Raw genomic sequence first — 25,930 nt, 5'->3', positions numbered from 1 at the left:
TATCTGCCTGTTGAACTGCATACAGACCCCGGGGGTACATGTTGTGAGAACAGGACAACTGGCCATAAGTTACTGGCCACTCCATTTTTTGGCACCGTGATGTCAGAATACTGGTTTTCCCTCATCATGAAGTATTTCCACTTCACGAACAATGAAGAATTTGATGAGGCCACGCATCCTGCGCCCAAACTAAAAAAATCACCTACGTGCCAGAAAGGGACGTCAGCGTAGATGAAAGTTTGATGGCCTACAAGGGAACAAGGGACGCCTAATCTGGATACAGTACATTGCATCCAAAAGAGCGCTGTTTGGCATCAAATCCTACATGCTCTGCGAGTCATCCACTGGGTACATCTGGAATTCGGTCATTTAACCCGGTAAAGGCATGAAATTCAACCCCAGGTACAGCGGCTATGGGATGGCCACATCAATTGTCCTTACACTGCTGGAGCCATTGCTGAACCAAGAATATTGTGACCACGGACAATTTCTACACGTGTCCGGAACTGTATGAGGTTTTGCTACAAAACAAGACTGATGCATATGGTACCGTTAGGCCTAACCAACGTGACATGCCATCTATGTTTGCCAAGAAAAAACTCAAAACCGGAGAAATGGTTGCCTGGCAGAAGGGTAAGATGATGGCAATGCGATCGCGAGACAAAAAGGACGTGTGTCTCATGAGTACTGTGCACAATACGTCTACTGCCATGGTCCACACAAAAGGTGGGTAAGATGTGCTAAAGCCTCAAGTCGTTATAGACTATAATAACACCATGGGAGATGTCTACAGAGCCGATCAGGCAATGACATTTTATCCGGCTATGCGCAAACAGCAATATTAAAAGAAGATCTTCAGGCATCTTATGGAATGCATATATCCTGCACAGAGCAAAGCGTGACAAGCCTCTTGTTCATTCTGAGTTTATATGGAAGGTGGTTGAGCGGATTTTTGTCAACCACCAGACGCCATCAGTAGCTGTGAACAGACCTGGACATCGTGCTGTTGACGTTGTCAACCCAGAACGCCTGACTGGTCGTCACTTTATCGACTACATCCCGCCAACCGCAAAAAGGGCAGCACCTGTGCGTGGTTTGCTGCTTAAAGAGAGATGGCAATGGAAAGAAAGTCCAAAAAGAAACCAGGTTCCATTGTCCTGATTGTGACGTCCACCCCCTCTCTTAATTTAGCTGTCACCGATTCCTCCCCTAGTTACACTTCCCACCACTTGAACATAGATTCTGTCAAAGGGGTCGATTGAATACCTTGGATCTTCCTATATGAGTCGGATAGGGAGGACTGTGGAGATCCCACCAAGGCCTCAAACCAGGACAATCTCTCCGGTTCTCCTAGTGTCATGGCTTGTGCCAAACAATAAGATTTTATTTGACAGTACGGGAGAAAATGAGGGCCAGGTAACCCAAATTTGGCCTGAGTGTCAGGCCATGACAGGAGTTCAGTCCCCATGGACGATAGTAGGTGTTTCACAAAGGTGATCCCTTTATTCTTCCACAGAGCAAACATCTGGGAATGTGGTGTAATATACATTGGCAACTTGTATAATTTCCGGATTCCCCTCCACGCCGCCATAGTGTCTCTAATTACGGTATAATGCTTGATAGTCAGGGGGGCGTCCCGCAATCTAGTATGCATAATCGCCACCAGGTCCCAAGGGGCCACAAGTTCCTTCTCTAGTGGGGTGTTTGAAAAATGTGATGTTCCTTTGATCCAGTTCCTCAAATGCCTAAATAGTAGTGGGACATCACCTCAACTTTATTAGAATCCGAAGGCGCTATCGGTTCCTGGGGTGGGCCGCGAAGATACAGAAGCTGACTCTTATTCTCATTTACCCGGTAGCCCGTAGCCTCTCCATAATATGTCATAGTATCAAGGACCCTTCGGAGATATCTAGCTGGGGAATCCATGAATATCAATATGTCATCTGCAAAGCAGATAAGCTTAATTTCCTTCTTACCTACTGTTATTCCTTGATACGTATCTGATTGAATCAAAAAATGAACAAGTGGCTCCAATGCCAAGTTGAAGAGGAGGGGAGATAAAGGGCATCCATGCCTCGTGCCTCTACCAAGACCAAAGGTCTCTGACAAAAAACCTGGTGTGCTCACCCTCGCGTGGGGATTTCTATATAGACTATTCAAGAAGGATCTGAACGATCCTGTGAGACCAAAGGCATCAAGAGCTCGCTGAAGCCACTGCCAGTTCACATTATCGAATGCCTTCTCACCATCGACGGACAAAAAGGCAGTGCAGCCTCGGTGGTGTTGGTTATGGAATAAATAATCTTGGACTGCTAGCACCGTCCAGATATTCATCACCGAGGCACGTCCCTTTGTGAACCCTACCTGGGGTGGGCCAGTTAAATCAGGCATATAGTTCGCAAGTCGGTTCATCATCAATTTGGTCAGTATTTTTAAATCTTGGTTGATCAACGAAATCGGCCTATATGAACTAGGCGAGGGTAAATCTTTGCCCTGTTTGGGAATAAGTTTAATGTACGCCATGTTCCCAGAAGGTAATATGTCCCCGCCATTTAAACAGGAATTGAAGATGGCCACTAAGGTCGGGGTGATCTTCTTATGGAGAGCCTTAAAAAATTCTGAAGAGTAGTCACCTGGGCCTGGCACCTTCACCGTTTTGAGGGATTTGATGGTGAGTTGGACTTCCTCTTCTGTAATCCGTTTATTGAGATGTGACGGCATTTCTTCCGTAAACCTCGGAAGAGTGACTTTGGAGAGAAGATCCTCCACTCTAGAAGAATCATATTGATCCTGCATATACAGTCGTGGCCAAAAGTTTTGAGAATGACACAAATATTAGTTTTCACAAAGTTTGCTGCTAAACTGCTTTTTGATCTTTGTTTCAGTTGTTTCTGTGATGTAGTGAAATATAATTACATGCACTTCATACGTTTCAAAGGCTTTTATCGACAATTACATGACATTTATGCAAAGATTCAGTATTTGCAGTGTTGGCCCTTCTATTTCAGGACCTCTGCAATTCGAATGGGCATGCTCTCAATCAACTTCTGGGCAACTTCCTGACTGATAGCAACCCATTCTTTCATAATCACTTCTTGGAGTTTGTCAGAATTAGTGGGTTTTTGTATGTCCACCCGCCTCTTGAGGATTGACCACAAGTTCTCAATGGGATTAAGATCTGGGGAGTTTCCAGGCCATGGACCCAAAATGTCAACGTTTTGGTCCCCGAGCCACTTAGTTATCACTTTTGCCTTATGGCACGGTGCTCCATCGTGCTGGAAAATGCATTGTTCTTCACCAAACTGTTGTTGGATTGTTGGAAGAAGTTGCTGTTGGAGGGTGTTTTGGTACCATTCTTTATTCATGGCTGTGTTTTTGGGCAAAATTGTGAGTGAGCCCACTCCCTTGGATGAGAAGCAACCACACACATGAATGGTCTCAGGATGCTTTACTGTTGGCATGACACAGGACTGATGGTAGCGCTCACCTTTTCTTCTCCGGACAAGCTTTTTTCCTGATGCCCCAAACAATCGAAAAGAGGCTTCATTGGAGAATATGACTTTGGCCCAGTCCTTAGCAGTCCATTCACCATATTTTCTGCAGAAGATCTGTCCCTGATGTTTTTTCAGAGAAGTGGCTTCTTTGCTGCACTTCTTGACACCAGGCCATCTTCCAAAAGTCTTTGCCTCACTGTGCGTGCAGATGCACTCACACCTGCCTGCTGCCATTCCTGAGCAAGCTCTGCACTGGTGGCACTCCGATCCCGCAGCTGAATCCTCTTTAGGAGACGATCCTGGCGCTTGCTGGACTTTCTTGGACGCCCTGAAGCCTTCTTAACAAGAATTTAACCTCTTTCCTTGAAGTTCTTGATGATCCTATAAATTGTTGATTGAGGTGCAATCTTAGTAGCCACAATATCCTTGCCTGTGAAGCCATTTTTATGCAACGCAATGATGGCTGCACGCGTTTCTTTGCAGGTCACCATGGTTAACAATGGAAGAACAATGATTTCAAGCATCACCCTCCTTTTAACAGGTCAAGTCTGGCATTTTAACCCAATCAGCCTGACATAATGATCTCCAGCCTTGTGCTCGTCAACATTCTCACCTGAGTTAACAAGATGATTGCTGAAATGATCTCAGCAGGTACTTTAATGACAGCAATGAAATGCAGTGGAAAAGTTTTTGTGGGATTAAGCAAATTTTCATGGCAAAGAAGGATTATGCAATTCATCTGATCACTCTTCATAACATTCTGGAGTATATGCAAATTGCTATTATAAAAACTTAAGCAGCAACTTTTCCAATTTCCAATATTTATGTAATTCTCAAAACTTTTGGCCACGACTGTACAACTGAGCAAAGAATTTACTGAAACACTCCGTAATACTTTTAGGATCCATGAGTTTTTTCCCCGACTCGTCTATATTACTTTTAAAGCCTGGGCCCGGGTCATGTGATTTTGTTAGGTTAGCTAGCATCTTTCCCGCCTTGGTACCAAATTTAAATAGGTTTGACGATTTGTAATCTAGGGACAATTTAGTTTTTTGCTCCAAATAGTGAGAGTAATTATGCTGCGCCGCTACCCACCGCACCTTATTGAGGTCTGTAGGGTTCGCTAGAAAGAACGTATAGGCGCTACGAACCTCCTCCGTCGCTTGTTGAAGCTGAAGTTGTGCCTTTTTCCTTTTTGCCGTGGTGTAAGAAATTATCTGACCTCTAATGACAGCTTGTCTGTCTCCCATAATAGCGTATGGTTGTCCCTGTGATCCTTATTATTGTCTTAAAACTCCCACCACCAGCCTTTCAATCTATCGATAAAATCTTCAATGGCGATCAAATAGTGGGGGAGTCGTCATAATTAATCTGTACCCCTCGGGACACTTTCTGATACCGTTAGGGACACCGGGGCATGGTCAGAAATCACCATGTCCGAGATCTCTGTTGCCCGAACTCTCTCCATAAGTCCAGAAGAGACCAGAACGTAGTCTAATCTGGACCACGACTGATGAGCATGCGAGAAGTGAGTGAATTCCCTTTCGGTTGGATTAAAACATCTCCATACATCTACCAAGTTAGTGGCAGCTAGAAAAGGTTTAAAGGCATATCGCCCGGACACACTGGCTCGTTTTTTTTTGGTGGCCTGCCTAGTCTGCCGACTGTCTTCCTCTATATCATGGACTGCATTAAAATCTCCGGCTACCAGAATCTGGGACTTGTCCTCTTGTAAGATCGCTAACTCCAGGTCCTGAAAGAAAGAGCCCTGCGCTGAGTTAGGACCATACACATTTAGTATGGTTAACTGGCCCGCGTCGGTGTCCAGTTTTACTGTCAAGAGTCTCCCCTTCTCATCCCTAAGTAAACAGGACTTCACAATGTACCCTTTTGTGTATGAGTAAAAGCACTCCCGCCTTTCTACCGTCTCAGGGAGAACCCAATACCCGCCCCACCCAGAGGCGTTTCATACGCCAGAAATCCGCCTCATTCAGGTGCGTTTCCTGCAACAGAGCTATGTCTGCATTCATTCTTTTGAGATGTTTAAGAATCATAAGCCTTTTCTGGGGGGACCATAGTCCCTTTACGTTCCATGTGTCTAACTGCAAAACTTTAGGGGCATACAAATTGAACAGCAGTTGCATCCTGGAGGAGGCTGGTCACCTTCTAGCATCCAGTATCCCATCCCAGGGTTACATCCCAGTACTAAGGCAAGGTTCCAAAATAACAATTCCCTCCCAAACCCCCAAACATTAACATGAACATAATCCTTCGTCTCCTTAGACTGTGTCCACCAGCTTAAAGTCTGTCTGGACTTCTCTTTTCTCTTACCAAACTGGTCAGGAGAGCTGGATCTCCTAAACGAGAATCTACCATCATAAATCTCTCTCTGCACATGTTCCGTCCACAACAGATTAATTAGCGACTTTTATCCCCTCCCCGCCCAAACCACAAAAACCAGCAACACAACAATCACATCAACGGTCGGTGTTCTCGTTCCCTTCCCACCCTCCACCTTTAAAAACAACATTTCTCACCCCCTCCTTAGGTTGATTCCACAAACAAGTGGCAAAGAATCTCCACAAGAGTGGTAACCAGCCACCAGCAGAACAAAGTTTACTCCCACTCCGGGCTTGTAGCAGACGGTCGTTCTCTTCCTGGTAAACGTGGAGAGCCCCCCACAAATCTTGCATAGGACCGCTCGCCCTGATGGCTCCCGCGCGGAGAAGGGCGGCCTCGGAGCGGCGTTCTACCACCAGGACTTCCTGAGATATCTGCTTCATCTAACGCTGCATGAGCATCACTGGGTGACAGGTAAGTATCCAGTCTGCCGTCTCATCTGAAGACTCTCAAGATAGCCCGATAGATGAGGGCGAACTTGATCTTCTTATGCACCAGCTGTGTGCAGACGCTGGAAAATGCTCTCCTCTTCTTGGCCACTTCTATGGAATAGTCCCCAAAAAGTAAGACTCTGTGACCTCTCACCTTGAGCGGTTGGTTAAGTCGCCGATACTTGAGCAGGAGGGATTCCTTGTCGGCGTAGTTAAGGAATTACTATTGCCGGTCGGAGTCTCGACCTGGGGTCGTCTGTATCTGCATCTCTCACCGGGCCGATCCTGTGGGCCCTCTCCACCGCCACTGGGTCTTGAATCCCCAATGCTTGTGGCAACTCCACTGAAAAGACATGTGCTAGCTGGTGCACCGGGATGCAATTTCGGGGAGGCCAATAATCCGCAGATTGCTCCTGCGGGAGCGATTCTCCAAATCCTCCACCTTATCCCTCAGAGCCTGGTTAGAGCGCAGCACATCTCTGATCTGTGTGTGGGCCTTTTCCAGCTCATCTTCAATGACACTCACTCTTTGCTCCAATTCTTGTATGTGCGCTGAATTTTGGGCCACCTCATTCTGAAGCTGTTTCAGAGTATTGGCTATTGTTGCTTCTAATATGGCTTTTATATATGGAGCCAGTAGCTGTGCGACCGCAACGGCCATTTCTTTGCAGGGCATCTCCAGACCCTTGGAGATTGATGAGGAAAATCTGGCCGTGCGCTTCTGGGGTCATCCACATCTGGTGGGTGAGGGGGCTGGGATGAGGAGCGGGTTGCTCTCCGTCTTGCGTTGGCCATCTTGCCATTCTGTAGTGCTGCAGGCTCTCGCGGCTGAAGAGGAGATTCTGTGTGCGGGGAGCCGCTGCGCACCAGGAATCGTTCTATGAACCTCCCGGCAGCCCCAAGAGGTAAGATGTCGGGGTATTAGCATCCCGCGTCACGGCAAATCCCTGCTATATGTAGCCGGGTGGACGGAGCGCTGTCTATGTGCATCCCTACTTGTGCGCACCGGAACCGGAAGTCAGCTGTAAGACTGTTCTTTTTGGGTCTAGTGGCCGGAGACAGTTTGTCAAATGACCCTCAAACGCTGAATTCAAGCCACAGAACACTATGAAGACAGTGAAGCATGGTGGTGCAAGTGCAGTGTCCCACTACCCATGTGGGTACTGCAAAGTCGTAGTGTCATGCTTTGTATGCTTTATATAACCTGTTTTATGCTGCATTGCATCTTTATGCATAATCCCTGCCTACAGATGTGTTAGATTGCATTACACTGAGCCTACCACTAGGGGGAGACAACACATCCTATATAAATTATATATATATATATATATAGCTCAGCTCAGGCCTAGTTAGTTAGTTGACCTCAGTCTTTAGCCCTGAAGGATTTACCGGCCTCCGGCAGCCTCACTAACATGCACTGGGATAACAGGGACTAGAGTAGAAGTCCTCTACCAGTAACATAGTAACATAGTACATAAGGCCGAAACAAGACATTTGTCCATCCAGTTCGGCCTGTTATCCTAGGCAGTGGAGTTGCCACAAGCATAAAACTTATATAATTAATAGCCTGAGAGACAGACATCACACCTGTAAGCAGTGGATCTCTTGCAGTTTTACCTCTGTCCATCTTAAAGAGACTGTATTTCATGTCTGGATGTACTAGAGACTATTTAATACTTGGATGTTACCGTTACCAGGAGCAACGTTTAGTAAAAGTTATAAGTTGGATTGCACCATCCTTGTCTCAGTCTCCAATTCCTCAGTTAACACTACAGTAAATGGTTGTACCACCATAAAAGGTACTGGCGTCACAACTTCAAGGGACCTAGCCATAGGAATATTAATACAGACCATCAAGGGTACCTCAAACCACCATCTGGCCTGTGTCCCTTACACCAGAGTGTGCCCCAGAGAATTCCTGTGCCGTTCTTCTCTTCACTTACGCAGGCCTGCCCACGGACGACATAGCCGCGAGTAACCAGAACTGTCTTTACCTCGGCCCACCTAATGCTCCCACCATGACCTCACGTATAATTTCCCTGTCGGTCTGGCATACTGCACAAGCATCATGATTTGGTGATGTTTCTCATACTACGGTGTTGGGCCTATTTATCGCATACCAGGGATCATGGATCCGTTTGAATACATCAGAATACTTGAAGAGGTCATGCTGCTTTATGCTGAAGAGGAAATGCCCTTGAAATGGGTGTTCCAACAAGACGACCCCAAACACACTAGTAAACGTGCAACATCTTGGTTCCAGACCAACAAGATTGACATTATGGAGTGGCCAGCCCAATCCCCGGATCTTAATCCAAACTTGTGGAATGACATAGAAAATGCAGTTTCTGAGGCAAAACCAAGAAATAGAGAAGAACTGTGGAATGTAGTCCAATCATCCTGGGATGGAATACCTGTTCACAGGGGCCAGAAGTTGGTTGACTCCATGCAACTATCACGATCGGCGTGACTATCACATACGTGACACAGAGGGAGGGAAAGAGGAAGGCCCTGCCCAAGTGAGAGGGAAGGTGGTGACCCCTGACTCACCTTGCGGCTGGCACCTGGCTGCCCTGACGTCCCTAGACGGGTTCCTCACCCGTACGCCGATCACGTGCCTAAAACCCTGGCTTTCCCTAAGATGAGCCCTAGATAGTGAACAGGGCGGTGGGAACACTAGTCCGCACCACTAGCTCTAAAGGAAAACACCAAGGGGAGGACAGACAATACAGACTCAACATATAATCCCAGGTGGGCGACAACAGGAGACAACAAAAAGCCCAACAGGGATCCGGAGGGTAGCACTCTGGAACAACAACCAGGATTCACAGCTCCAGTGGGTCAGTATAGAAGTCCAGGCAGGAAGCTCTATAACTGGCAACTAGAGAAGTGTGAGAGGAGAATATAAGGAGGTTGGGAGTGGCAGACAAGAAACAGCTGAGGAGGAGAAGCTACGGATCCCTGAGTGAGACAAAAAGGATTGCAAGGCAAACACAGAAAACAATCACTAAGAAACAACGTGATCTTTAGACATAGAGCGCGCAGCCACCCGCTGCGACTTCCTGACCCCGGGTATAACGGAGTCAGACGTGGCTCTTGACACCCTCGTGACAGCAACACAGATGTACAGCAGTTCTCAGAAACAGTGGTTATACAACTAAATATTAGTTAAGGCCTCTTTCACACTACCGTATGGCTATTTCATTTTTTTGCGGTCCGTTTTTGTAAAGGGGGGAATATTAATCACCAATATTATGCGAATATCGATAATTAATATTCCTAAATAGGAGGAGCCGTCTAGTGATGACTCCGCCTATTTATACCTTTATATAATAATAACAATACTTTCGCTATGCTTTACACTAATCACTATACTAACTGCATGCGCCTTACTCACTACCGCTAACAAGTATACACTACACAAAGGATACAAATATAACGGTATTTAATACACCAAGCACGCAATACAGTAATTACACAACACTAAATACACAGTACTCCACTACACTACACGTTCCCAAATTCCACCCACAAACTAACTATACAATACACACATACAAGTATATTAACAATAACCCACCCGTCTGCACTGTCCCTACAGGGTATAAGGGGTTTAAACACAACAATGGCTCTGCAGGGGTTAATACCTGCAGGCCATGAAATACAGGGTTATCATTGTTTGCAGAGCATAGGCATGCTCTCCAGAACCAGGGGATGCAGGGGTTAACCAGCAGGGTTAAATGGTAGGGGGGGGTCAGGGATGTCAAGGGTTAACCAGGGGTACAGCAAGGGTTAACCAGGGGACTGGGGGTCACTCAGGGGAATCAGGGAGGGTAAAGGGTCCAAGGCAGGGAACCAGGGTTATATGCCTGGCCTGGTAGGGGTTAAGGGGTATGGTAAGGCCTGGCAGGGAAAGGGTTAATCAGGGGAGGTGGTGTGTTGGTGGGATAGGGGTGGTACAGGGATCAGGGGCACAGGCACAGACAAGGGTTAAGGCGTTGGTGGGATAGTGGGGGGGTGCTACGGGGGTGATACTTAATGTTTATGCTCGTCGTCCAGGGTGATTCTACGCTCCTCCTGAGCGCCGATTGCGCTCTCTCATGGTGGGGTAGGGGCGGCAGGGGCCCGGCCAGGATGTCCTGAGTGCAGGATGTGCTCTCAAGGTGGGGGGGTCCCGATTCTCTCCGTCTCTGTGGGAGAATATCAGGCAGGGGGGGGTCCGGTCGGCCGCCTTTTGCTGAGCGCCGGACGCGCTCTCCTCCACGTGGGGGGCCCAGACCCTCTCTGCCCCATCATCCACGTGGGCCGGCGCAGTGATATGACATCACTGCGCCGGCCCGCACATCGGGGACGCGCTGCAGACAGGCGGGAGATCCTTTGATCTCCCGCCTGTAGCTCTCGGCATTCCGGACATCGCAATGGTAATTGCGATGCCGGAATGCACATAATAGAGGGAGCGGAGGTGTCTCCTCTCTCTCTCTATTATGTTTAATTATCTCCAGCAGGGCTGCAGATAATTAGAACAAAAGGATTCAAATTCATTAGAATTTGAATCCTTTGAGGTCACCAGAATGATCGAACCTTGTCCGGTCATCCTGGCGCCTTCACTCAGATTACATCAATGTGAATGCTTGGGGCACATTCACATTGATGCATCTGGGTCCACGTAGGGGGGGGATTTATATATATATATATATATATATATATATATTATACATGTGTATGGATGCTTGGGGCACATCCATACACATGTATACATTAATCATACATCGGGGGCACATAGGTTATGAAGGGGGCACAGCCCCCTGTCATGGAACCATGAACCAGACGTACAACAAGTGATGAGTGGAAATAAGAAGGCTTTATTGAAAATAAAGCTGTAAGGCAAAAGTCCAAACGGATGGCTAAACCGAAGCAGGGTCTTGCGAAACCAGAGATCAGGAACCAGAAGGGTAGTCAGATGAAGCCAGGATCAGGAATCAGCAGGGTAGTCAGACGAAGCCAGGATCAGGAATCAGCAGGGTAGTCAGACGAAGCCAGGATCAGGAACCAGAAGCAGCAGCAGTCTTAGAAGCATGTGAGCACAGGAGGACCAAGCAAGGAACTGAAGCCACAGACCTCCTATATATATGAGCTAGGCATCCAGCTCCTCCCAGTGGGAAGGAGGAGCCGCAGGGTGGGAGGCTACAAGAAAACCCAGAAACCAAGATGGCCGCCAGCACATGTCAAACGAAGGAGAACAGCAAGGAGGTAAGACCATGACAGTACCTCCCCCTCAAGGGCCCCTCCTCCGCGGAGTAAGGAACGGTTTCTGAGGGAAGCGTGCGCGGAAGGCTCGGAGCAAGGCAGGAGCATGGACATCTGCGGAGGGAACCCAGGAACGCTCCTCTGGACCATAACCATGCCAATGGACCAAAAACTGCACCCGGCCGCGGACCAGGCGTGAGTCCAGGATATTGCTCACCTCATACTCCTCACGATTGCCCACTTGGACCGGACGAGGCCGAGGAATCGAGGAAGTGAAACGATTACACACCAGTGGCTTCAACAGGGAGACATGAAACACGTTGGAGATCCGCATGCCAGGAGGAAGCGCAAGGGCATAGGCTACCGGGTTTACCCTGCGAAGCACTCGGAAGGGACCAACAAAGCGAGGCGCCAGCTTGGGAGTGGGCACTCGAAGGTTGAGGTTGCGGGTGGACAACCATACGCGGTCTCCGACCTGGTAGGAAGGAGCGGGCGCTCGTCTGCGATCAGCCTGGAGTCTCTGGCGCTGCGCAGAGACCTCAAGGGACCTCTGGATCTGTACCCAAGAAGCACGTAGGACGGAAAGGTGATCCTCCACAGCCGGAATATCCTGGGGAGAGAATACCTCCGGTAACACGGCAGGTTGGAACCCATAATTGGCCATGAAGGGAGACGTCCCAGAGGAAGAGTTCACCGCCGTGTTCCTGGCAAACTCAGCCCAAGGCAGGAGGTCAACCCAATTGTCTTGGTGATCGGAGACATAGCAACGAAGGAATTGCTCCAAGGCCTGATTGGATCGTTCTGCGGCCCCATTGGACTGAGGGTGGTAGGCCGAGGAGAAAGAGAGATGAATCCCCAACTGGGAGCAAAAGGCGCGCCAGAACCTGGACACAAACTGACTCCCCCGATCCGACACAATCTCCTTGGGCAAACCGTGCAACCGGAAGACCTCCCTGGCAAAAATCGAGGCCAACTCTTGTGCAGAGGGTAACTTCTTGAGAGGAACACAGTGGCACATTTTGGAAAACCGATCCACTATCATGAGAATGACCGTATGGCCTCGGGATGCAGGGAGGTCCACAATGAAATCCATCCCCAGGTGTGACCATGGACGCTCCCCGGTGGCTATGGGTTGCAAAAGGCCCAACGGAAGGTGCCGAGGGGACTTACTCTGGGCACAAACGGAGCATGCCGCTACATATGCGGCGATGTCGGAACGTAGAGAAGGCCACCAGAACAGACGTGAAACAGCCCAGGACAGCTGATTCTTTCCAGGATGCCCCGCGGCCTTGGAGTTATGGTAGGTTCGCAACAACCGAGTGCGCAACTCCTCAGGCACAAAACACCTGCCGTTGGGTCTCCCAGAGGGAGCACCAGATTGAGCCGCCAAAATCTGCTCACCCAGGGGAGAGGTCAGGCTGGTGCGAATGGCGGCCAGGATCTGATTCGGAGGTATGACCGAAGTCGGAATCGACTCCTCCCCGGACAGCTCGGAGTACTGCCGTGATAAGGCATCCGCTCTGATGTTCTTGGAACCGGGTAGGTAGGAGACCACGTAATTAAAACGTGACAAGAACAGAGCCCATCTGGCCTGACGTGGTGTCAATCTCTTGGCCTCAGAGAGGTAGGTCAGATTCTTGTGGTCCGTCAGGATGAGAACCGGAACCACCGAGCCCTCGAGCAAGTGCCTCCATTCTTTAAGGGCCTGCACGATGGCCAATAACTCCCTGTCACCAATCTGATAGTTGCACTCCGCGGAAGACAGTTTCCGGGAGTAAAACCCACAAGGAAGCAGAGGACCCTCCGGTGTTCTACGCTGAGACAGGAGGGCGCCTACTCCCGTCTCAGACGCGTCCACCTCGAGGACAAACGGCAACCCAGGGTTGGGATGCGACAGAATCGGAGCCGACACAAAGGCGGACTTTAGAGCCTCAAAAGCTCGGATGGCCTCGGGCGGCCAGACCTGGGGATTACTGCCCTTCCTGGTCAGATCCGTGAGAGGCTTGGCTAGCATGGAAAAGTCCCTGATGAACTTCCGATAATAATTGGCGAAGCCCAAAAAGCGCTGCAGGGCACGAAGACCACTGGGCTGGGGCCACTGTAAGACAGCCGAAACCTTCTCAGGATCCATGGAGAACCCCTCAGCGGAAATGATGTAACCTAAGAAGGTTACCTGGGATCGGTGAAATTCGCATTTCTCAAGCTTACCGAACAGCTTGTTCTCTCGTAACCGTTGCAACACTCGTCTGACATCCAGAATGTGGGCCTCCATGGATTCAGAATATACCAAGATGTCATCCAAATAGACCACCACACACTGCTGCAACAGGTCACGGAAAACATCGTTGATGAATTCCTGGAAGACTGCGGGCGCATTGCACAACCCAAAGGGCATAACCAAGGATTCATAATGACCGGTCCTGGTGTTAAACGCGGTCTTCCACTCATCGCCCGCCTTGATCCTTACCAGGTTATATGCCGCCCTCAGGTCGAGTTTGGTAAAGACCGTGGCCCCTTTGAGGCGATCGAACAGCTCGGAAATCAAGGGTATCGGGTAAGCGTTCTTGATCGTGATGCGATTGAGACCCCTGTAATCGATGCAAGGCCTCAATTCACCGCCCTTCTTTTTCACAAAGAAAAATCCAGCCCCTGCCGGGGACGAGGATTTGCGAATGTGTCCGCGTGAAAGCGCCTCCCTCACGTACTCCTCCATGGCCTCATTCTCCGCTACCGACAGTGGATAGACTTTGCCACGAGGAGGAACGGCACCAGATTGTAACTCTATGGCACAATCGTATGGGCGGTGCGGAGGTAGGGCAACCGCACGCACCTTATCGAATACATCCCGGTACTCATCGTATTCAGGAGGCAACAGAGAGTCCGAGGAAGTACTCAGCAACTTGACAGGCCCATGGATGCAACCAGCCCCACACTGCGGTGACCACGAGAGGATCTCGGCCGATTTCCAATCGAAAGTCGGATTATGCTTCTGGAGCCAGGGGTACCCCAAGACCACCGAGTAGTGTGGAGACGAAATAACCTGGAGACAGACTGACTCTCTGTGAACGGCACCAATGGCCATCCCCACTGGAAGGGTCTCATGAGTCACGTGTGGCGGCAGAAGGGGTCTGCCGTCTATCGCCTCAAGAGCCAGTGGGGAACCTCGAGGCTGCAGAGGAATGGAATTGGCGGCAGCGAACACACTATCAATGAACAAACTACCAGCACCAGAGTCCACCAACGCCTGGGTCGTCACCGAGCCCCCGACCCAGGAGAGGACAACAGTAATCAGTGGTTTGTCAACACGGGAAACCGGGGACGAGGAGACTCCACCCAAGATCTGCCCCCGACAGGATCTCAGGTGCGAGCGTTTCCCGGACGGTTCGGGCATGCCAACCGAAAATGCCCACCGAGACCACAGTACATGCATCGGCCCTCGCGTCTCCGGAGTACCCTCTCCCCCTCGGACAGGCGAGCAAACCCCAGCTGCATGGGTTCACCCCCAGACAAGTCATCCCCAGGAGGCGTGGGAGGAGAAGGAGGCACGGGTGGGACAGCAAACGTAGGCGCCAATCTGTTAGAAGGCCTCCGCAGGCTCTCCTTAAAGGAAGGTCTCTCCCTGAGTCTGGTGTCAATCAAAATCAGGAAAGAAATAAGAGACTCGAGCTCCACTGGTAGGTCCTTAGCTGCAACCTCATCCTTCAAGGCATCCGAGAGACCATGAGAGAAAGCAGCGACCAGAGCCTCATTATTCCAGCCCACCTCTGCTGCCAGGGTACGAAACTCAATGGCGTATTCAGCTACGGATCGTGAACCCTGTCTGATGGACATAAGGAGCTTCGCAGCAGAGGCAGCACGAGCCGGCACATCAAATACCTTCCGAAGAGAAGCAACAAAACCGGAAAACTCGGCAACCACCGGATTGTTGTTCTCCCATAAAGGGCTGGCCCAGGCCAAGGCCTTGTCCGAGAGCAGCGAGATCAAAAAGCCCACCTTTGATCTCTCAGTAGGAAAGGCATGTGGCAGCAACTCGAAGTAAATGCCCACCTGGTTAAGGAAACCTCGGCACTGAGTTGGCTCTCCCCCAAAGCGCTGTGGAAGGGGGGCAGAACCGGTCATACCCCGAAACACCGCAGGCGCAGCAACAGGTGTCGGGGTAGACTCTGGCGCAACAACCGGAGCGGCAGTAGGAGCGGGCCCAGGAGCGACAACCGACCCATCGGCAACGGAAGCTAAATGAGCCGTGCGTTCAAGCAGGGTTTGCAACGCCACAGCGAACCGACCCAACAGGTGATCCTGCTGATCAAGTCTGGCAACCAGCGTAGGTAGCGAGGATGGCCCTGTACCGTCAGAATTCATGGCTTGGTCCTAATGTCATGGAACCATGAACCAGACGTACAACAAGTGATGAGTGGAAATAAGAAGGCTTTATTGAAAATAAAGCTGTAAGGCAAAAGTCCAAACGGATGGCTAAACCGAAGCAGGGTCTTGCGAAACCAGAGATCAGGAACCAGAAGGGTAGTCAGATGAAGCCAGGATCAGGAATCAGCAGGGTAGTCAGACGAAGCCAGGATCAGGAATCAGCAGGGTAGTCAGACGAAGCCAGGATCAGGAACCAGAAGCAGCAGCAGTCTTAGAAGCATGTGAGCACAGGAGGACCAAGCAAGGAACTGAAGCCACAGACCTCCTATATACAGACGTGGACAAAATTGTTGGTACCCTTTGGTCAATGAAAGAAAAAGTCACAATGGTCACAGAAATAACTTTAATCTGACAAAAGTAATAATAAATTAAAATTCTATAAATGTTAACCAATGAAAGTCAGACATTGTTTTTCAACCATGCTTCAACAGAATTATGTAAAAAAATAAACTCATGAAACAGGCATGGACAAAAATGATGGTACCCCTAGAAAACACAGAACATAATGTGACCAAAGGGACATGTTAATTCAAGGTGTGTCCACTAATTAGCATCACAGGTGTCTACAACCTTGTAATCAGCCATTGGGCCTATATATATGGCTCCAGGTAATCACTGTGTTGTTTGGTGATATGGTGTGTACCACACTCGACATGGACCAGAGGAAGCAAAGGAAAGAGCTGTCTCAAGAGATCAGAAAGAAAATTATAGACAAGCATGTTAAAGGTAAAGGCTATAAGACCATCTCCAAGCAACTAGATGTTCCTGTGAGTACAGTTGCACATATTATTCATAAGTTTAAGATCCATGGGACTGTAGCCAACCTCCCTGGACGTGGCCGCAGGAGGAAAATTGATGACAAATCTAAGAGACGGATAATCCGAATGGTAACAAAAGAGCCTAGAAAGACTTCTAAAGAGATTCAAGGTGAACTTCATGCTCAAGGAACATCAGTGTCAGATCGCACCATCCGTCGTTGTTTGAGCCAAAGTGGACTACATGGGAGACGACCAAGGAGGACACCATTGTTGAAAACGAATCATAAAAAAGCAAGACTGGAATATGCCAAACTACATGTTGACAAGCCACAAAGCTTCTGGGAGAATGTCCTGTGGACAGATGAGACAAAAATCGAAGTTTTTGCCAAGGCACATCAGCTGTATGTTCACAGACGAAAAAATGAAGCATATCAAGAAAAGAACACTGTCCCTACTGTGAAACATGGAGGAGGCTCTGTTATGTTCTGGGGCTGCTTTGCTGCGTCTGGCACAGGGTGTCTTGAATCTGTGCAGGGTACAATGAAATCTCAAGACTATCAAGGAATTCTAGAGAGAAATGTACTAGCCAGTGTCAGAAAGCTTGGTCTCAGTCGCAGGTCATGGGTCTTGCAACAGGACAATGACCCAAAACACACCGCTAAAAACACCCAAGAATGGCTAAGAGGAAAAAATTGGACTATTCTAAAGTGGCCTTCTATGAGCCCTGACCTCAATCCTATTGAGCATCTTTGGAAGGAGCTGAAACATGCAGTCTGGAAAAGGCACCCTTCAAACCGGACACAACTGGAGCAGTTTGCTCATGAGGAGTGGGCCAAAATACCTGCTGAGAGGTGCAGATGTCTCATTGACAGTTACAGGAAGCGTTTGATTGCAGTGATTGCCTCAAAAGGTTGCGCAACAAAATATTAAGTTAGGGGTACCATCATTTTTGTCCATGCCTGTTTCATGAGTTTATTTTTTTACATAATTCTGTTGAAGCATGGTTGAAAAACAATGTCTGACTTTCATTGGTTAACATTTATAGAATTTTAATTTATTATTACTTTTGTCAGATTAAAGTTATTTCTGTGACCATTGTGACTTTTTCTTTCATTGACCAAAGGGTACCAACAATTTTGTCCACGTCTGTATATGAGCTAGGCATCCAGCTCCTCCCAGTGGGAAGGAGGAGCCGCAGGGTGGGAGGCTACAAGAAAACCCAGAAACCAAGATGGCCGCCAGCACATGTCAAACGAAGGAGAACAGCAAGGAGGTAAGACCATGACACCCCCATACTATAAGAGGGCACAGATATAAGGGGGCACAAGCCCCTACATACTATAAGGGGGCACAAGCCCCTACATATATCTCACGGGGGCCACTTGTATCCCACAGGGGCCACCATGAGCCCCTGGGGATCACCATGGGCAGAAGTGCGCAGATGCTGGGCACATCTGCGCACATCATCCCATGGTGCATTGGTTAATGTATGCATATATACCATACATGCCCGCACGTGTTTGCGGGCATGCATAGATATACATGCATACGTCTCAACCCTTCCTCAACAATCCCCCTGTTGTCGGACTATACAATACGACAATATATTGGGGGAACGGGTTGAGATATTTGCCCCCCCTCAACCCCATCCTTGGTGGAAGTTCAGGAAGAACTGTAGTGCACACTGATCTTTAGGTACTTAGACATCCCTAATCCAGTTTCCTCCGACCTGCCCTTCACCGTAACCTACTCCTCCGTCCACAGGATACACAGTCTTCTTCTTGACATTCTCTCGGTTAACTGGCCTTTCTTTATCAGTCTCTTGGTGTCGGCCACCCCCACTTTGGAGTGACCACACCCCCACAGTCTCTCGGTAATTCTGCCGATCTTCAGGTATGGCCCGTCTCCAAGGAATCTGGAGTGGGTTCACCCTCGCAGTCTTTAACTGGCCTTTCTTTCGCAGTCTTTTAGTGTCGGCCAACCCCACTTTGGAGTGGCCACACCCCCACAGTCTCTCGGTCGTTCTGCCGATCTTCAGGTATGGCCCGCCTCCAAGGCATCTGGAGCGGGTTCACCCTCACAGTCTCAGTCCCAACTTTCTTCTATCCAACGTCTGTTTCCATCTTGCGGTTCTCCCGTGGACAGATTAATAGGTCTTTACAAGGCAGGTCAGAACTTAAGCGGCGATGTCACAGTATCTAAATTCTACTGCGGAGAACACCTCCGCCACACTACACCTCCAGCCCTTCCCTTAAGAACCTTACCGTTCCAGGGTTCAAGGTGGCAAATGAATGAGGCCTGTCCCTATCGTGACCTAACCTTAGCCCCATTCACACAAAATACATGTTACATCCCTCCCAACACCACCAAATCCCATTACATGTTTGTACCCATAGAGACTCATGCAACCTGGCACTCCTCTCTACCTCCAAAGACACAGGTAGGTCGTAGACCCCTGTGTCAATGGGAAACGACTATAGGATACAAATGTGTACAGTCAAATGATAGCTCACCGCAGTGCGTTGGGCGAGTTTTGGGCTGTCACACATTTGTACCTAGAGTGTCTATGGGTACACCATCGACCGACAAACAAAATCAATAAATACAATGTGCTATGGGGTTTCAGGGTAGTACAAGTTATACATCCCGAACCCTCATAGAAAACAATGTGTGTCCATACAATAATATTTGGCTACAGGAACAATGTTTGGTTATGTCCTGAGCCTCCTCCTCCGGATAGTTCTGTACAGTTCTGTCTGGTTCTGGTGTATTTTGGTCAATAAGTCCCTTGACCCTCCGACTGTAGATGACGATCACCAGAACCAGAAGAAGTTTCACTGGGTGAAACAAGTGATATGCTCTTCCACCCGAACGTCTCCAAATCTTCCTCCAGAGCCTTAAATAATGCTCCCGCTGGATTGTGGCACAGTCTTCCATCTCTAGAACACCTCTAGGCAGAGGTCGCTTGGTTGCCAAAATCCAGTGGGATTCTCTGGAGCCTCCCAAGAGTGTCAGGGGGAATAGCTGGCCTCTTCCGTGGCCTCTCCTGGGTTTTTCTTCCGCTCCATATAAAACCTATGGCAGAAGAAAATACCAGGCGCTCCCAGGGGAATTTCTCCCCTAACGGTGCAGTTAAATGTACAAAAATTCCCAGCACCAATACCTTTGACCCATGGGTAGAGAAAGGTATTGGGCTTCCCTTTGTCTCACAGGACTCCTCATTATCCCAACACTGGTGTTTGAACACCCTACCTTCAGAGGATCACATCCTCTGCTACACATCCCTCTGCACCAACAGATAAGGATGGCCACCCTACTAGGTTAGGATAACTGGAGTTCTGTGGACAAAGCACCATCTTGTTATTGATGGCACCGCATCCCTGTCCACTCATGTGTACCCAGGCTGACCTCCCCCTGTGATCCCATCTTGTGGAGGCCCGCAGAACCAACGGCATAGGCATGCCCCGGCTGCCCAGGACCCCACAACACAAGAACACAGTCCACACTCTGCTGCCAAACACTCTGCGTCCAATCCCTATCAGAGCTGTGCTACCTGCTCGGACTAGAATTAAGTGCGCAGCACAACATTACATCAATGTTGTCTGTCCGCCCCAGTCCCCAGCGCAACACAGCCCTACCGAAAACCTTGAGCACAACAGTGTTATCTGTATCGATCCGAGACCCTGGTTGCCCAGAATAATATCACATCATCCTTTGTGTGCTGCATGAAGAAGGTCCTTATGCCTTCTCCCGACCAGCAGGATTTCCCGTGTGATATTATCTGCTCGCGACCCTATACGTTCTCGATCCACAGTATAACACTGCTCCACTCCAAGGGGACACAGAATGAAACAAGACAGCAGACGGGACATTACAACACTACATAAATCACTCATAGACAAGGACCACCATCAACATCAAGAAGAACGTTACAATGGACAACAAAAACACACAACATGGATATGTACAGGGAACAAACAGTGTAACAAATAGTACAGGGGGTGTCAAATGTTGCCTAGCCTAGCTTGGCCACTCTGGCCCCTCAGCAGCTGATGATGCTGCCGAGAGGTAACCCCTTTATGGCCAAACTGACTAGACCCCGCTGCACGATTTGTTACCTGAATCCCATCACTGGACACATTGCAATTACTTGCACAAGGGCAATTCCTTGCAATGTGTCCTTTGTTCCCACACCTGAAGCACCTGATTGGGCTTTCTGTCCTGTGTGTTTTGCAGTGCTTCGCTATATGACCCAAGCCACCACACGCAAAACATTTGATGTTTGCCCGGCGTGGCTTAGGTCCGTCCACACTGCAACCGCGCTCCCTGAATTGTTCCATCTTCAGGGAGGCACTCTTCACGATATTTCTTTTCCCCAAAGTCAGGGAAAAATCTCTGTTAGTCTGGACAGGCTTGGTCTGGTGATTTGGCCTGTCACAGACTACTCTCCCCCCTTTTTGCCCTGTATAGGGCAAAGTTTTGGGCGTTTCCGACCCTGACTTTACAGGAAAAGAAAGGGCCGGCATCAACTTGGTGATGACCTGTTGCATGCCAGTCATTATCTGGGAGCTTACAGCAACCTGAGCCTTCAATTTGGCTACCGTCACATTAGTAGAGGCAGTCTGCTCCTTGAAGGCCTTGACCTCAGTATAAGACTGGGTCAACTTAGCCTCAATTTCCTCCTTCTGCTTCTGCAGCTCTACTAACTGTGACTGTATCCTAGCCACCTGCGCATCTCGGTCAACAGAAGACTGCACATTCTCCGCCAGCTGTGCCCGCAATGCCGAAACCTGGTCCGAATTACTGGCACAGCACTGGCAGTGAATGGCCGGAGGAAATGTCTCCGTTGACTGAGACACCAGCGCCACTTCCTTTGGCTTACAGATGCTAGCCTCAAACGTATGAACGAGTTTGGCTAGCATCTGAAGCCGTTTAGTGGCCTTGTTCAATACCATCCGTTTGTTCACACAAAGCTTGTCATAACTACAAGCCTGTGCCAACAAATCGGACCACAGCATTTCTGCTGACTTGTATGTGGTGGGGAGGATGGGATTGAATGTGCTGTGTCTGCTCAAGTGTTGCAGTGTGGGGAAGTCCATACTCACCGTTTGATGAGCGTCCATCTTCTCCTTGGGGCCGTACCTCTTTGTCCTAGCAGCTGCTTGGAAGAAGTCCATTTTCCCGGATCGCTTCTTCCCGACCAGCCTGACTTTGTACGCTGCTCCCACGAAGATGGCTCTCCTTCAGTGACGTATCCTCTTCTCCCTCGCAATCACTCAAGCGATGTAGTGACCGTGCAAAGCAAATAGCAAAATATTAATTCACAGAACAATTATAGATTCTCTGCAAAAGATTTTGTTTTATTTCTGGTACTGTAAGGGAAGTATCGCTTCTCCTGTCCGAATTATCGGGTCCTAGACGCTCAGACACTCCGCTGACCGCGTCTCTCCTGCCCGCTAATTCACAGTACTAGCGACCCTCAGCCTTAAGACCAAAAACAAACGCAAAATCCACGCAGTGGGCCTGGCTTGCCAATGTAAAGGGGGGAATATTAATCACCAATATTATGCGAATATCGATAATTAATATTCCTAAATAGGAGGAGCCGTCTAGTGATGACTCCGCCTATTTATACCTTTATATAATAATAACAATACTTTCGCTATGCTTTACACTAATCGCTATACTAACTGCATGCGCCTTACTCACTACCGCTAACAAGTATACACTACACAAAGGGTACAAATATAACGGTATTTAATACACCAAGCACACAATACAGTAATTACACAACACTAAATACACAGTACTCCACTACACTATACGTTCCCAAATTCCACCCACAAACTAACTATACAATACACACATACAAGTATATTAACAATAACCCACCCGTCTGCACTGTCCCTACGGGGTATAAGGGGTTTAAACACAACAATGGCTCTGCAGGGGTTAATACCTGCAGGCCATGAAATACAGGGTTATCATTGTTTGCAGAGCATAGACATGCTCTCCAGAACCAGGGGATGCAGGGGTTAACCAGCAGGGTTAAATGGTAGGGGGGTCAGGGATGTCAAGGGTTAACCAGGGGTACAGCAAGGGTTAACCAGGGGACTGGGGGTCACTCAGGGGAATCAGGGAGGGTAAAGGGTCCAAGGCAGGGAACCAGGGTTATATGCCTGGCCTGGTAGGGGTTAAGGGGTATGGTAAGGCCTGGCAGGGAAAGGGTTAATCAGGGGAGGTGGTGTGTTGGTGGGATAGGGGTGGTACAGGGATCAGGGGCACAGGCACAGACAAGGGTTAAGGCGTTGGTGGGATAGTGGGGGGGTGCTACGGGGGTGATACTTAATGTTTATGCTCGTCATCCAGGGTGATTCTACGCTCCTCCTGAGCGCCGATTGCGCTCTCTCATGGTGGGGTAGGGGCGGCAGGGGCCCGGCCATGATGTCCTGAGCGCAGGATGCGCTCTCAAGGTGGGGGGGTCCCGATTCTCTCCGTCTCTGTGGGAGAATATCAGGCAGGGGGGGGTCCGGTCGGCCGTCTTTTGCTGAGCGCCGGACGCGCTCTCCTCCACATGGGGGGCCCAGACCCTCTCTGCCCCATCATCCACGTGGGCTGCAGATAATTAGAACAAAAGGATTCAAATTCGTTAGAATTTGAATCCTTTGAGGTCACCAGAATGATCGAACCTTGTCCGGTCATCCTGGCGCCTTCACTCAGATTACATCAATGTGAATGCTTGGGGCACATTCACATTGATGCATCTGGGTCCACGTAGGGAGGGGGGGGGGGGATTTATATATATATATATATATATATATATATATATTATACATGTGTATGGATGCTTGGGGCACATCCATACACATGTATACATTAATCATACATCAGGGGGCACATAGGTTATGAAGGGGTCACAGCCCCCATACTATAAGAGGGCACAGATATAAGGGGGCACAAGCCCCTACATACTATAAGGGGGCACAAGCCCCTACATATATCTCACAGGGGCCACTTGTATCCCACAGGGGCCACCATGAGCCCCTGGGGATCACCATGGGCAGACGTGCGCAGATGCTGGGCACATCTGCGCACATCATCCCATGGTGCGTTGGTTAATGTATGCATATATACCATACATGCCCGCACGTGTTTGCGGGCATGCATGGATATACATGCATATGTCTCAACCCTTCCTTAACAGTTTTTCACTGATCTGTTGTTCAGTGTTTTTGTTTCCGTTGTGTTTCTGTTCCGTTTTTTCATATGGCATATACAGTATACAGTAATTACATAGAAAAAATTGGGTTGGGCATAATATTTTCAATAGATGGTTCCGCAAAAACGAAACGGATACGGAAGACATACGGATGCATTTCCGTATGTGTTCTTTTTTTGCGGACCCATTGACTTGAATGGAACCACGGAATGTGATTTGTGGGCAATAATAGGACATGTTCTATCTTTCAACGAAATGGAAAAACAGAATGCATACGGAGTACATTACGTCTTTTTTTGCGGAACCATTGAAATGAATGGTTCCGTATACGGAATGCAAAAAAAGGCCCGCAAAATGGAAATAAAAAATGGTAGTGTGAAAGATGCCTAAGTGATTTAAAGAAAAGCTAAATCTTCAGACATTTTTCAGTTTATATAGTGAAAGTTTGAGTTTGTAAAGAACATGTTTTTTGAACATTCAAACATTAATATTCACTTTTCTTAAAAAAAAAATTTGGAGGAAAAACACAAATTTGATATATTTTTCTTCATGTTTTGATTTGGAATAAAATGTGTAGTGTTCCCAATGCATTTGTGTGTATGAAAATAGAAGCTATTAGAAGGATTTTGAGCTTTATTCACTTTTTTAAACACACTGCTATTATTTTGAAAACAACTGTATAAATCAATGTGTGCCGATAGTGCTGCCACATGCAGAGGCAGTGTGTGCTGTTATGTTTTTGTCTGTCTGTTACTTTGTAAATAGTGTTAGCTGACAAAAGTACAGGGCTCCTGATGAGGGCCAGCAACGCGTAAACCCAGAGTCAGCAGTTTATTCAGCGAGAGGGGTGGAAACCAGTGAGGCAACAAATACCCCCACCTGTACCCTCACTATTACACAAGAGCAGCAGTGTGTATATAATTATTTAGGCATCAAACCAGTGAATTAGGGTGCCTCTCTGACTGCTCTAGTATATGGGATTGTATATGAATAGAGTAGTAATGTGATTGTCCTCACAGATTTTAATCAATTAGTTTAATAAAGTTTGCTTGTTATTTCATTTTAGCGCCAATTCAAATAACTGTGAGCTTAGATAGTAACACCTCCAAAAATAATTCTTACTTTACATCCCCCATATGTCTACTTCATGTTTGGATCATTTTGAAAATTACATTTTATTTTTTGGGACATTAGAAGGCTTAGAAGTTTAGAAGCAAATCTTAAAATTTTTAAGAAAATGTTCAAAACCCAATTTTTTCAGGCCCAGCTTAGTTATGAAGTTACTTTCTGGGTCTTACCTATTAGAAACCACCCATGAATCACCCCATTTTAGAAACTACACCCTCAAGCTATTCAATACTGACTTTACAAACGTTATTAACCATTTAGGTGCCCCACGAGAATGAAATGAAAATGGGAATGAAATTTCAAAATTTCACTTTTTTTTTGCAGGTTTTAAATTGCAATCTATTTTTTCTGCAACACACCAAGGGTTAGCAGTCAAATAAAACTCAATCTATTACACTAAATCTGGAGTTTACAGAAACACCCCATGTGTGCTCAAAAAATGATGTATGGGGGCTTCAGAGTGGAAGATACTTGGCTTTGGCTTTTGGAGAGCGGATTTAGCTGGAATGGTAATTGGGAGCTATGTCGCATATGAAGACACCCTGAGGTGGCCCTACAGTGGAAACCCCCAAAAAGTGACCCCATTCCGGAAACTACACCCCTCAATGAATATTTCAAAGTGTGTAGTAAGCACTTTGGCCCATCATTCGTTTACAGAGTTAGGAAACTCTAACGGTCACGTACACACACACACAGGGGGAGGATAGTGACCAGTAGAATGGGAGCACTATTGAATGCCTTTTCTAATTTTTCAAATGAAGAAATGGCCTCAGTAGACCAATTCTCCAAATCCGCCCCTTTCTTAGTAAGGTCGGTCAATGGTTTAGCAAT

Source organism: Bufo gargarizans, chromosome 7, assembly GCF_014858855.1.
Source record: "Bufo gargarizans isolate SCDJY-AF-19 chromosome 7, ASM1485885v1, whole genome shotgun sequence".
Classification (NCBI taxonomy): Eukaryota; Metazoa; Chordata; class Amphibia; order Anura; family Bufonidae; genus Bufo; species Bufo gargarizans.
Note: the sequence above shows the minus strand (reverse complement) of the source record.